We start from the raw sequence: 13,877 nt of genomic DNA on the forward strand, positions 1-13,877 counted from the left end.
ATGGTTTCTTTTGATGTGGTGTCTCTATTCACCGCCATCCCTGTCGACAAAGCTTGCGATTATATCAGGAAGAAATTAGAGGATGATTTGTCTCTCCATTCCAGAACCAACCTAGACATCGAGGACATAATTTCCTTATTGAATTTTGTGCTGTCCAATAACTTCTTCGCTTACAATGACACCATCTACAAACAAATCCACGGTTGTGCTATGGGTAGCCCCGTCAGCCCTGTAGTAGCCGACCTATGCAAGGAAGAAATCGAAAAAACAGCAATCAACACGACTACTGTCTCGCCGAAATTTTGGAAGCGGTATGAAGACGACAGTTTCTGCATTATTAAGAGTGACGCTGTTGCCTCCTTCCACGATTCATTGAACTCTATCGATCAGCATATTTCTTTCACTATCGAACACGAGTCCAACGGCCAACTACCCTTTCTTGACACCCTCATTTCGCGCGATAACGGAAAACTTTTGTTCGACATCTATCGCAAACCCACGCATACGGATAGATATCTTGACTTCCATTCACACCATGACAGGAAACATAAAATCAGCACTGCTTGACACTCCTGCATCGAGCTTTGAATCTCCCCAACACACAAGTTGGAAAGACCCGTGAAACTGCTCGTGTTTGCGCCGCTTTGCACTCCAACGGCTATCCCAAAAAAATCGCTGCTGATGTTATAAGAAAGAAAGCAAGGCCTCCACCACCTACACCTACTCCAGAAGAGTTGGTTGGTATGTTCTTTAAATGGGCTGAGCCAACAAACCGACGCAACTTTGCAGTTCTTCCCTACATCAAAGGCATCACGGGACCTCTCACAAGAATCCTCAAGGAAAACGACATCCAAGTCACTAGCAGACCAGTTAAAACTTTACAACAGCATTTCCCTATCCCTAAGTTTCGACCTGCCGAAGACGACCAGTGCAATGTCATCTATAAAATACCATGCGCATCTTGCCCTTGGAGCTACATTGGCGAAACTAAAAGATCCTTTACTACTAGGAGAAAGGAACATATGAGGAACTTAAAGCATTGTACTAAAGGCTCAAATGTCGCAAAACACGCGTGGTCTTTTAATCATGATATTGACTTTAACAATTCTAAAATCATTGACAAAGCGAACAACCGGAGTAGAAAGACATTGGAGTCATGGCACATGGCAAAAACTGTTGGGGCAGACAATAATTCGTGCCCGCTCCCAAGACAATATCACATTCTCTTAAAGAAACACTAATTTTTCTTAGCATTTTTAACATTTTTTCTACTACATGCTTTTATCCTTTAATTTATGCGAATTTTTCGTTATATTTAAATTTCTTTCGCTTTTAGGCTTCACACATTTTTATCCGTTGAAGGCAGCAGTTCAGTCTGTCGAAAGCTCATAGTATTTTCAAAACGTCTTACCAGAGAACGATTTTACTTCTTTCTTAAATAATTTACGGTACAATTTTTGCCTCATGTTTCAGATTGAAACAAAATGCACGATGAGAAACAAAACGATTTTTTTGTTTCTTTATAATTTTATTTTAAATAGCAAAAGTACTGGCAAAGTGGCAACTTCTAACCCTTTATTTTGCAATTAGCAAAGGTGAAAACTAGTCGCAAATGAGACTTACCGGTAAATGATCGCAATTTCGAGCCTTGGAATAGTGTCTTAGTTATCCCTCCCGCTCCTTTGAACACCTGGGTCCAGAAAGATGGTCATTTTACCTTATCAAGGTATTGAATACAAGCCAAAACCAATGGATCAGTTCAAGGTTGCTGAGCATCATTTCATAATATAAATAAATAAATAAATAAATAAATAAATAAATAAATAAATAAATAAATAAATTACTGGTTCCCATAAATTAAGGGCCTTTTCGGGGCCAAAGATAATAATAGAAGTAAACTCAACAAGCAATTTGAATTCCAACAAGTGGGAGGTACAGTAGGCTACCTTCAAGCACAGACAACAAGTTGAGTCAGAGATTACCCGCAATCCCCAAGATTGAGAGGCCAGGGGCTTGTTCCTCAAAAGTTTTTGAAACTTTTTTTAGGGACCATGAATTTCTTTGTATCTTCCTACCAAGGCTGGGGGCCTTGAAAACATGTGGGAAGAATCGCTTTCTAAAATAGGCTTTTTAGACCCATAAAGTAAGTAGGACTTACCAGAAATAGATTCTGGTCCCCTAACCACCAGCAACATTGCCTTGAGCTTGCAATAATTGTATTCAGTTACAAAAATAAATTTATTTAAACTGCTCTTTTGTCTTATTGTACATCACAGATTTAGTCATTATGTTTATTTGAATATCTGTGGACACATATTTAGGGAAATCCATTGTTTGCTAAAATCTCTTTATACACCTCAGCTGAATGCTTAGGGTATTGTGGTCGATTAGGGTGGTCAAAATTTACATGATGAATACCAAATCTAAATCTGTATCCATCATCCCACTCAAAATTGTCCAGCAAAGTCCAAACAAAATAACCCTTTAGTCTGACACCATCAAACATGACTGCCTTTAGGGGTTCGTTGATATATCCTTTAAGGTAAGTAACCCTGTCTTTGTCACTGAGAGCAGCAGGTAGTGGCAAATCATGCTCTCCACAGACACTGAAGCCATTCTCTGTGATAATGATCTCAGGGTCATTATACTGCTCCTTGAGCCACACCAGAATTTTCCGCATACCCCATGGAACACAGTACAACCAATCAGGAGCACCTAACAAAATTCAAATTGAAGGATAGAATATTATTATTGAATTGACTCAGTCCAAGTTCCAAAGGCCCATTCAGACAACAGACACCCTTTTCATTTTTCAACAACCTTCGTCAGGCATCAGGGCATGGCTGTAGTATTGATAAAAATATTAATACTACAGCATGCAGTATTAATAAGTATTTATTATTACAGGAAAAGACCTTTATATTTTAGGGAACAAAGTATTCAAACTATGGAAGGCTTTGTGATAGGAGCAGGGGGTAAGAATGGAGGGGCTCTGAGATGAATTTGGCAACCTTCCATCCACAGACTGACCTTTGAGCCACGTGGGATCTCTAGATGCCTTCATCTCCTGGTCAGTGTGGTATCCCCATGTGATATTCTTCTCTTTGGACAAATCTTGGTACTCAGCATATGATGCTGAATAGAAGTTTAATGCCAGGAAATCTGCTATACCTTTTAGGAAATGCTTCTCTTCTTCAGTAAACGAGGGAAGCCTAAAAACTTAAAAGCTCATGAGAAACGGTATCTGAAAACATTACTGTATTTGTATAACAGATCAACAATCAATCAATCAATTAATCAATCACTTAGTTGAGCAAGTGGGATTACCGGTAAATGAGCTAGCAATGTCACTGTTTCTTTCGGATTTCCCCATCAGCTATAAAACAGCCTACCACACTAATAGTGAATTGTCAGTAGTATTTGATTATTATTTAATAAAAATTATTTTTGTGCTAAGAAAACCTACAACTGCACAATAAGCAAGTCACTTCTGCAATCAATAATTATCACTGGTGAGCTTAATTGAAAGAAGAAACAATCTGGCTCTTTATGGTTATTCATAGTAAGTACAAATTAGTATTTAATTTTACAAGAAAGTAGGAATACAGTTTGCGTAAAATGTACAGAAACATGTTTACTACAAGTTTACTTTACTTATATCCTACTTTCCCATGGTTTTCTTGACTAATGAAAAACATTTCTAGCTTTTCAGGGGTATTTTATTCATAATAACATGGGTGACAAATTACTCCTTAATTTTGGCTCGGGAAATTATTTGAATTTGGACAAGACACTCATTAAATTATTCCCTAATTTCACGTGTCACCATTTGATTACCCATACCAACAGGACTTTTTTGTACCTCTCATTTACAATGGGTGTAATATAAAAGGAATATGGGAGTGAGGGAAATTTTTTTCACATCATGCTGGACCACATGCATGATGATGATGGTGATTACAAAGGAAAGAGGATAACACTAAATGTTGTTCAGACAATAGTGCAACATTTTAAAATTAATTAGGATTTTTCTTGAAGGATGGAACATCCAATCCAAAAGAAGTCTTCCCTAGAAAATTAATTCTCTCACACAATAACTTATAATAATGATAATGATACTGATTATCAATATAATAACACAATATTGTAACAGAACTTTATATATAATAATAATAACAATAATAATAATAATAATAATAATAAGAAGAAGAACAATGACAACAACAACAACAACAATAATAATAATAATAATAATAATAATAATAATAATAATAACAACAACAATTGTGGACTTTGAGTTTATGTGAACAGAACAACCTGCGAAGAGAAGGTAATCAAATTCTGCAGGGGTAAACAGTGCTTAGCCTTGGCCAGGCCTTCTGACAGGGTGCGGGAAAAAAATTAAAATTGTGCGCTATTTTGGAGGCCAATTGTGCGGGAAATTGTGCGGGATTGCGCAATCTTGCAAACATCGTGTTCTCCTTGTCTACCTTTTCTTTAACCATATCAAAGTGAAGTTCCTGCTGTAATGGCTGACTTACCTCTACATTTTACTTCGAATGATTTTTATATTATTGACTGAAGTTTAGAACCTATTTAAAACTGATTTTATGTTTGTTGAAGCAATCGAATGTGCTAAACAAAACCACTCGAGGAAACCTAACGAGCCTCTAATGTACACCATGTATATCTAAATAGCCTGTATCAGTCACTAATCATGAGTGATCTTATTTTTTGCCTGTCTTACAGTGCCCTTTACTGCGGCCGTTTTTCTTCTACCGTTGAACATGGACCCACGTGCTCTAAATCTTATGCAGTCTTTAACATGAAAATAAAGCAATGATCGATTTAGCTTAGCAATCGCCGTTTATCAAGTACAAAGCTGTCAAACATGGCATGTCTGCATGTCAAATTCCAAAGTTTGAAACAACACCAAGGGGCGTCTAGTCGAGCGTTTCGTGCTTGCAATCGAGGAGTTTTTATATAGTGGCGATATATATATTTTTTAATGCTGCCACAAATCTTAACTATATTTTAACTGGAACAGACCCTCGTGTAGTTGTCAAAATAGGCTTTGCTTTGCTAAAATATCGTAATGGACAAAAGGCGCGAACCTTTCATGGTCAACGAGCCGTAAACATTTGGCGCTAATTAGTCTGGCTGTCTCAAGGGTTGGCTGTCTCGGAGTTTCCTATAACGACCCATAAACCGCTCTGTTTCAGCCGCTAAACAAACGGGGAAGGCTTGAAATTGAAGTTAAATCCTCACACAACCTTTAAAATGCCTTTGCTATACAAAAAAGTTAAATTTGACGATTTATTTACCGCCAGGACAATTCGGTAACAAACTTTTCGATGCAACACTTGACAGCCAATTAGAAAATACTTTTTCGTGACATTTTCACGCTTTGATGCAATGAAAGACGAAAACGGTTTGTAAAGCAATCAGTTGTTCCTGATGGCTGATAAACGAAACGAAGTTTTTACTTGTATTTCAATTACAGAAGTATAATATTGCTAACCCTCTGCTTTCATGATCAATCATGGAATAACCAAGCTCTCTCTGATTACAAATGCAGTTACAAATGATAGAATAAAAAAAAAAATTCAATGTTCAATGTCCATCACACTTCAAGCCTCAGTGTTACAAATGATTGATCCTTCTTGATAAATTGTTCACAGCAACGTCCCAAAACGGTAACCTAAATCTCACAGCATTTTTTTACCTTTTCTCAGATGTTCAGGGTCATTGTCATCTTTGTACTAGAGCGATCAACGACAATTATCAATCACTTTTGGAAACACCAAACTCTCTCGGATTATAAATGCAATTGCAAGTGAAAATAAAAACATTTCAACAACATTTCAAGTCTTAGCATTATGTTAGTGTTAAAAATGAGTTATCCTTTTTGATGAATTGTCCACAACATCTACTAATATAAATTTAACGATAGCATTTTATATATCTCCTTGCATTTTTTCCGACCTTTTTCTGAGATGTTTGTCACTGTCAGTTTTGTAGTATAGCAATCAACGATAACGTGACGAAACATCGTACACATCTCAAATTTTGAAATTTTCCTTAACATACGGTTATTTAGTGTTAAAGACCGAGTTTCCTCAACCAGAATTTTCCAGGTTTTACTTATTGTTGCCGTCATTGTACTTGAGTAATATAATGATGGCGTAACGTTCTAACGTAACACCAATAATTGTACAATGTAAGCCCTAATGGTTACACACCTCAAGCGAGGTGTTAGTCTAACTTGGCCCCATTCACACTACCGAGCCAGGTTAAGAATTTAAAACTCAGCCTCTGATAGCTGGATATAACGTATGGCTCAAGCGTTATCAGTTATATGCACTTCCTTGTCCTGATTCTTAAGCCCGTAAGCATGTAAGTTGGAAATCTTAACAATATAAACTGTGTTAAACAGTATCCAGACAGTTTTCATTAACTCATGTTTTAGCTTCGGTGTGAATAGGGTACAGGCAATTGTTTAGTTTTCATTATAAATCGTTAAGAGTTAACTACACGTAGTTTGTCAATAAAATGTTCCTGTGAATACACCTAGTCTTTTCTTTTTCGGCTTTTTCGGAGATGTTGATGAACGTACTCCACTTCGGTGAGCTCTGGAAACTGGAATGGACCAACGCCCTCAATGGTAGCTGGCCCATAGAAGACGCAAGACTCGTGGCAGATCTCAATGTCATCCCGTAACGGCCAGTCAAAGATTCTTGCTCCGGTCGAGTGGAGAAACTTGAACTTGACGAATGATTGTCCTTCATAGTTCAGTGCTCTGCCGAAATAGAAGGATTTATGGTACTCCACAGCATAGTACTTTCCTTCGGTTATCATCGATTCGTCAAAATTGTAGATTTTTTTCTCATGTAGCTCAAGAATCATTTGTTTCCGAAAGCTTGGGATACTGCTGCCGGATACGATTGGGGACTGCAGAAGGAAACTTCGAGCGTAGAGGCACAGATATACCCCGCAGTCGAAACCATTACGAGAAGACGCCACATCTTCTTGATCGCTTTGTCAACGGTTGGCTTAATAAACACGCCGGCCAAGCTGTCTAGAGCAACAATCATTTTTTCAGTGGGCAGCACAATCAGGAGAAACCAGTGTTGACTTTGGCCTGGACTGCACGGGACAAAAACAACATCTTGCGCCAATAATGGAGCTTTACCCTTGAGCACCTTATTTACAGGTCTGCTTCCTCCAACGCCTTTCTCAAACTTTTCCCATTCGATTACTTCTACTTTGTTTTTATCAGGCACGTTGTTAACCAGTAGATTTAAATATGCTTCGATGACAAAGTTACTCAAATAATTACCTTCATCTAGGGGATGACCACCAAGGAGAGCTTCTAGATCGTTTTCATCGATGATGTTGCCATTGTTTAACTTCACAGTGCCGTCAAGTAAACAGTCTAGAAGTGGCTGTTTATGTTTAGGAAAGCTGCAAGATGTCTCCGGTACTTTGAATTTGGAGACGATACTTGGATAGAGCCCGCAATGCAGCAATGGTCCCATAGCCTTCTGGGAAATGCCACTGGAGCCGGGGATAGGATTGCATTCCTTTTGTACACTTTCTTTTGGTACACTGAAAAAGTAACTGTTAAGTGAAGGCCGAGGTTTTGCACTCACAGCATCCCCTTTCTTTGCACTTTTCTCCTTTTTTGCAACATCACTGTTTCCTGGGGAGGATGCCTTTCGTTTTCTTCCTTTCTCAGGGATGCGACTCGGCTCTTCTTTCAACACTTCTTCACCCTTTGTCATGGAACTTTCTTCAATGGTAGCGTCGTTTGACCGGTTATTTGCACTGGAGTCCCCAAGAGAGTTCTGGATCTCTTTATTTGCAGCTAGTCCCTGGTCATTTCTTGAGTTTGTTTTCTTGCCTTCTCTGGTGAGATGCTGCTTTTCTGATGCTGATTTCCTTGAGCTGGTTTTCTTGCATTCTCTTGGATGCTGCTCTCCTCTTGTGCTCTTGCAATTTCGTCTTTCTCCTCTTCAGCTGCAGATTTTACCCGGAGATTCCAGTTCAGAAAATGGAATGCTTTCATAGTTTTCAGGTTAAGGGATCTGCGTTTTCCATCTAGAATGGCGTTGTAAAATGATCGCTCTACATCATACGATACAATAGTGGTTGTACAATAACTGGAGGCAAGCTTGTACAGTTCTGGGAGGGTACTTGCTTTGGACTTCCAGAATTGCTTCAAGTCCAGTTCCTCATCATCCTTTAGGCTCTTTACAGCTTGGGGACCTAGGTGATCCACATAGAGCTTCCACTCTTCTTTGGAAACAGATTCCACGCCAGGGATGCTGTCAATAGAGGCTACACTTCGCTCGCAGTCTACCAGATTGGTAGGATCCAGAACACGTACTTGCTCCAGGAATTTCGATGCTGGTTGTGCACCATCGACCACGTACTTTGCAAGTTTGGAATGAGCGGCCTGGAATGCTGACCTCGCAACTTCGATAAGTTCTTCTTCCTCGTCGCATGAAAACTTGAAGTCTCCATCAAAGCAAAACGCGAAGTCTTCATCGCTTGCTTCAGCATTTACATTAAGAAAGTGTAACAGGCACTGCATGTTTTCATGTACTCTTGTCACATGGGGCATTCTCATCTGGAAATAATTCAAGTAAGCCATCAGGGTGGGTCCCTTGACTTTGACCAAGTTGAGCTGCACGTGTAGCTTCTTCAAAAAGTTGGTATCGTTGTACATTGCCTCAAGCCGAAGAAGGGAGTTGCTGGCAAGATTTCTTCCTCGGCTCAGTTCCTCAGTGATAAACTCGCCAAATTAAAAGTAACGATCAGCGTGATAAAGAGCCGAGTCGAACCACGCGCTCCAGCTTTTGGTGTTTGGGTTTGGCGGAATTCTTGCTTTTTCTCCTCTGTGCTTTTGCAAGAAATTAAGAAACCTGCTTTTTCTTCCACTCGGTATAAAAAAATAGATTACGAAAACACTTTAGAAACTCGTTCAGGTCCGGGAATGTTTTCTTGAAATCCGTGGCCCCGAGACTGACAATGTGGCTGTTGCAGGTAATGTGCACAGACAGGGGATAAAGGCAAGATAATGTGTCATTGAATGCTTTTTTCATGAAAAAGCGTTGTCAGAATTAAAGACACGAACATTGTCGAAGTCTATGTCATAATCATTGACAGTTCTGACAATTGCCTGTGATACAGTTTTGTTGTTCGTCTCGCTCAAAAAATGAGTATCAAGCAAGTATGCAATGCAGTTGCCCTTTGCAGAAAGTTCGTCGAAGCCGAGAATAACGGCCATTATATCCAGAATGTATCTGCCTTCGTCGTCACTAAGCTCATCCACAACCAGTGCTACATTTTTATCTTTGACAAGACACTTGAGCTCTGACTTTTCCACTTCAGACACGTCAAAGAGATAATAATCGCGCAGCTGAGAGCATTTTGGTATCGCCCCACCATTTGTGACCTTAGTCTGGAGAAAGTTTCGCAATTCTTTATTGTCAGATTTATGCAATGGAATGTTAGCTGCACAACAGACTTTTATCCAGGCTTGGCAGATCTTTACTTTTTCAACCTGTGGCGAAGTTTTACACTCAAAGGCTGTTTTGAGTGTCTGTTGCTTTCCCGTAGCATTTTGTGCTTTCCGAATGTGTGAAGCCGACTCCAAATGTTTGTCAGTTTTGTGTTTCCTGGTATGATCAATGACGATATTGCATGTCGAGCAGAAAAGGAAGCCGTCGTCTACGTGAAGTGTTCTTTTTGGATAATCTCTGACCCTGTCTGCTGGCGTTACTTTCACGGCCGTACGGTTCTCCTTTTTCGTCAAAAACTTTTCCATGTCAGTCGTTGCCAGTCACCGCCAACGATCGCCGGCTTCACAAATATTTCGTCCGCTTGACTACAAAATTTTCTACAATTTAAGACATCTGGAGTTTGTAAGAAAGAAAGATTTATTTTCGCTCTGCATTAAAAAGCCACATGGCCTTATTTAACAACACCTGTGCTTCGCTATTTGAAGACAATAGGCACAAACCGCCAATGAAAAATAGAATGAGAAGAAGACTAGTGCCCAGGACAGCGCAAGCTACGGCAAGGTAAAGCGCCTTGTTGTTTGTGTAACCCAATCGACGAGTTGTTCGCAGAAAGCGTGGAAATACTAGAGTGTTTTCAAGGTAAATAGTCTGAAAATAGCCTAAATATATTCTAGATCTCCTGATACTCAATAGAAAAACGCGTTTTGATTAAAATTTTGAGTAGATAAGTCCGTATTGTGCGGTATTTTGCAAATTTTCCCGAATTGTGCAGGTTTTACCGAATTGTGCGGTTCCGCACCCCCGCACATATGGAATCCCAAGATCTTTAAAAAAAACCCTCCAACCGACCAGACACATCATACTCAAACAACCACAACAGCACAACCTTTGTTACACCTGATAACATGAATCTTTTTGATTTCCTTTGTAACAGGAGAGTACTCATATGGTAGTTGGAGATTTTCTCATCCTCTTTAGTCACACACGAAAAAATCAACAAACCTCTGCTCCTGAGCCGCTCGACCCACCACAGTAACATCTGGATAACTATTCTCCATCTTCTATGTTGTCTTGATGCTCCTATCCCACCAGACCTCCACATTTCCATCCTCCGACATCCTCACCTCATCCAGAACCTCCATAATAATAATAATAATAATAATACCAAATATTAGTAATAATACCAACTATTAGTAAGCACACTTCACACCATACTACTGGCAAGGCTCCCAGTACACCCTCAACCCCATCCAATCATGCCTTCCTGGATTACTCCTTCTGCACCAAACCAGTAAAACCACTTGCCACATTAGCCCAACTGATTCCACCTCCTTGCCACACACTCTACATTTTGGATCTAAATCCTCCCTCTTAATTGTGGCCTGAAAAAACCTTTTTTGCAAAGCCTGCTCCTGTGCGGTAAAAACATACTCCTCCACGTACTTCTCTAAATAACCAGTTGTAAGCCATGGCCACAACCTTCCATCACCCACTTCACTGACATCCCTCATAAACTTGCCCTCATAAAGTTGCCATGCAACTTCTTTCCCTGCCTTCTCTGGCTGCTTCTCTCCAACAACTTTCAACATCCACTTGTAAATCACCTTGCCATATCTAAGTAGACCAAGTTCCTCCTTCACACCATCATACACACAGATCAATCCCCTCCTGCCATCCGTCCTCTTCATGTACAACCTCGCCACACTCCCCTTCTTGTGGAATGCCCCAAACATTGTCAACCTCTTCATTGTCTTCACATCCATCGCCCTCCGTTTCTGATCACTCCAATCCAAAATCTCTGCACTGTACCTCACCACACTTTTAGCCCATGCATTTATCACTCTAATCAAATTCCCACCATACAACTTTGACCTTGCCACCAGTTGCATCACCGTCCATGACGCTCTTCTCAATCCTTCTTTGGAACCTGGGTTTTAATCTTCTTGAATTTGTTCCCCATCAATCAAAACCTGCATGCAACCACATACATCCCAGTACAAAAGCCCATTCATCTCCCACAGCAATATCCCAGACCTCTCCTCTAGTTTTGATCAATATTCTGAATTTAAAATACATTTAAAAAGAACATTTGGGCAGATTTGCAATGACATTCTGATCACATTTTGAGACAGTTTTGTACGACAGTTTTCCCTAGGATTAAAATATGAGATAAGACATTTATAATATTGGAGGTAAGACCCCCTTCCCAGGGTAAAAGTCCTGAACATGCTCTTGACTGACACTCCAATGGATTTCATGGAAAATTATAGGCAGCAAACTAGTTACCAGGTATACTCCAGCAGTTAATTCTGTGATGTTCATTTCCGCAAAATATTTGAGTTGACAATGACTTCTCAAATTCCCAGTCTCCTTCCATCTACCCTTTTTGGCTCCGTTGGTAGAGCAATGGTTATCTAATGAAGAGGTCCTGGGTTCCATTCCTACCCCGCTCAGAGTTCTTCTCTCATCTGGTGTGGGCTTTCTTCCATTGCTAGGGACAACACTCAAATGTATTACATGGGAATACATAGCACTTAAACTTACACTGTTACAGTAATAATTAACTCTTATTCATAAAAACATTCCAAACACACTTTCTGTATCCTGTAAGCGAATAAGCACAGTTATTCATACATTCCACTCACTTTGAGTAAGTGTAATGTCAGTTATAGTCAATGCTTTTTTTTTTTCCTCTCCAGTTTGCAGGACTTCTAAAAAGAGGCGCGTTTCTGATAAAACTACAAGCTCGTAAACCGATATTGTCAATGAGTGCATTGATATTACATGAGTAGACTTAAGAGCGACTCTCTGTAAGGACTCCGTGACATCGTGAAAATATGGCACAAAGTCAAAAAATTGACCCCAATCATTTTTTGTCCAGAGATCGCCTATGGTGTCCTAAGAAACGTGATATAACTTTTAAGTTCTGGAAATTTTCTAATTTCGAGAAAAGCTCGAGAAACTCCAGGCGGCTCCTGAAATGGAAAAATCACCAAAATGACGCCTCAATCAAGGGCCATAGAATCAAAACTCTCGTGAAGGCGCAAAAGAAAATACACATTTCTTTGTTTTGTAATTTGATTAGGGAGATAAAAAGCTGATGATTAAGTCCAGATAGAAACAGATAGCTATCGATTTAAAATTACTTCTGAGAACGCAAACATTTGCCGAAATTTCGGACTTGGAAAATCCCAAATTGCGACCCATTTTCAAACAATCATAAACATAGACGGTAAAATTCAGAATTGGCTGAAACTTCGAATTTCACGACTTAAAGGCATGTATTCAATGACAGCAAAAAATATATTTTGGTAAAACTTATTTCCGTGCCGGAGCGGCCCGACAAAAGTTCGCTAAGACAGTCAATATTCAATTAGCAAATGTGAAACACAAGTGAGAGAAATCTTGTGAAAACTAGGTAATTCTTGTTACAGTTGTTCTATTTAAGTTCCTTTATGCTGTAATAGCAGCTTATCTTGCTATATAGATGCTTGGAGGCAATTTTTTAGGTTAACTGACTGCTTTGCTTGCTTTCTTGCCGCCGCGAAATATGACAAACACGGTCAAACACGTATTAAATTTCTTGTGCTCTTTTCCAACCAAACTGACTCAACGGCGATCTGTACCCCACTTGCTAAAACGTTATTTCGCTTGTCCTAGCTTTGTTTTTTTCGGATTTACGTACAGATTTCAGATCTCAAGAAGGTGGATTTCTACTGCGGAAACAGTGGGAAAAAATGCCGTGGATGTATCGTGTGACTCATCGATGCTGTCACGTAATCTTTTACATACTCAGCTTCCACCCATTTTTGAGGGAAAGGAAATGCCCGAACAATGCCCTCTTTCACTCGCGCGAACATATCAGAATTTCGCTGAAAAAATGTACATGGAGAAGTGTGTTTTAGGATTGCTTTTTATAACAAAGATAGTGGGGGTTTTTGGGTATCCCGTAATGCGCATAGATCTCGGGTAACAAAGAACACTTCCGAACTCTTTTTAAAGTGTGGACTTGATTAAAAAAGTGTAGGATACACTCACAGATTACGATTAAATCAAACTGAAAACCCGTGTTTGGAAAAGGTCCTAGACTTGTTACTAGGAAAGACAGTTTTCTTAAATTGACAGCTCATTTTGAATTGGGCGGTGTTTTCACTTTAGTCGGTACTATCTCTAATTTGGTCTGATGTTTATTTGAAATATGGCGAACAATTGCTCTTTCCAGAGATTAGTTGGTGGTCAATGCGGCAAAGATCCGCGAGCTCGAGGAAGCAAGAAAAATGACAACATTAATATTGTGCCGTTGCTGTCTTGTAAGAAAGAAATTCTGGAACACAAACGCTCCCTAGGGCT

At 39.5% G+C, this 13,877-nt stretch overlaps 2 pseudogenes; one reads left to right on the forward strand and one right to left on the reverse strand.

Moving 5' to 3' along the window:
- Positions 1 to 2,299, forward strand: LOC137971524 (uncharacterized; annotated as a pseudogene).
- Positions 2,123 to 13,877, reverse strand: part of LOC137971526 (lactase/phlorizin hydrolase-like) — a 19,549-nt pseudogene continuing 7,794 nt past the window's right edge.

Source organism: Montipora foliosa, chromosome 9 (assembly GCF_036669935.1).
Source record: "Montipora foliosa isolate CH-2021 chromosome 9, ASM3666993v2, whole genome shotgun sequence".
NCBI classification, from domain to species: Eukaryota; Metazoa; Cnidaria; class Anthozoa; order Scleractinia; family Acroporidae; genus Montipora; species Montipora foliosa.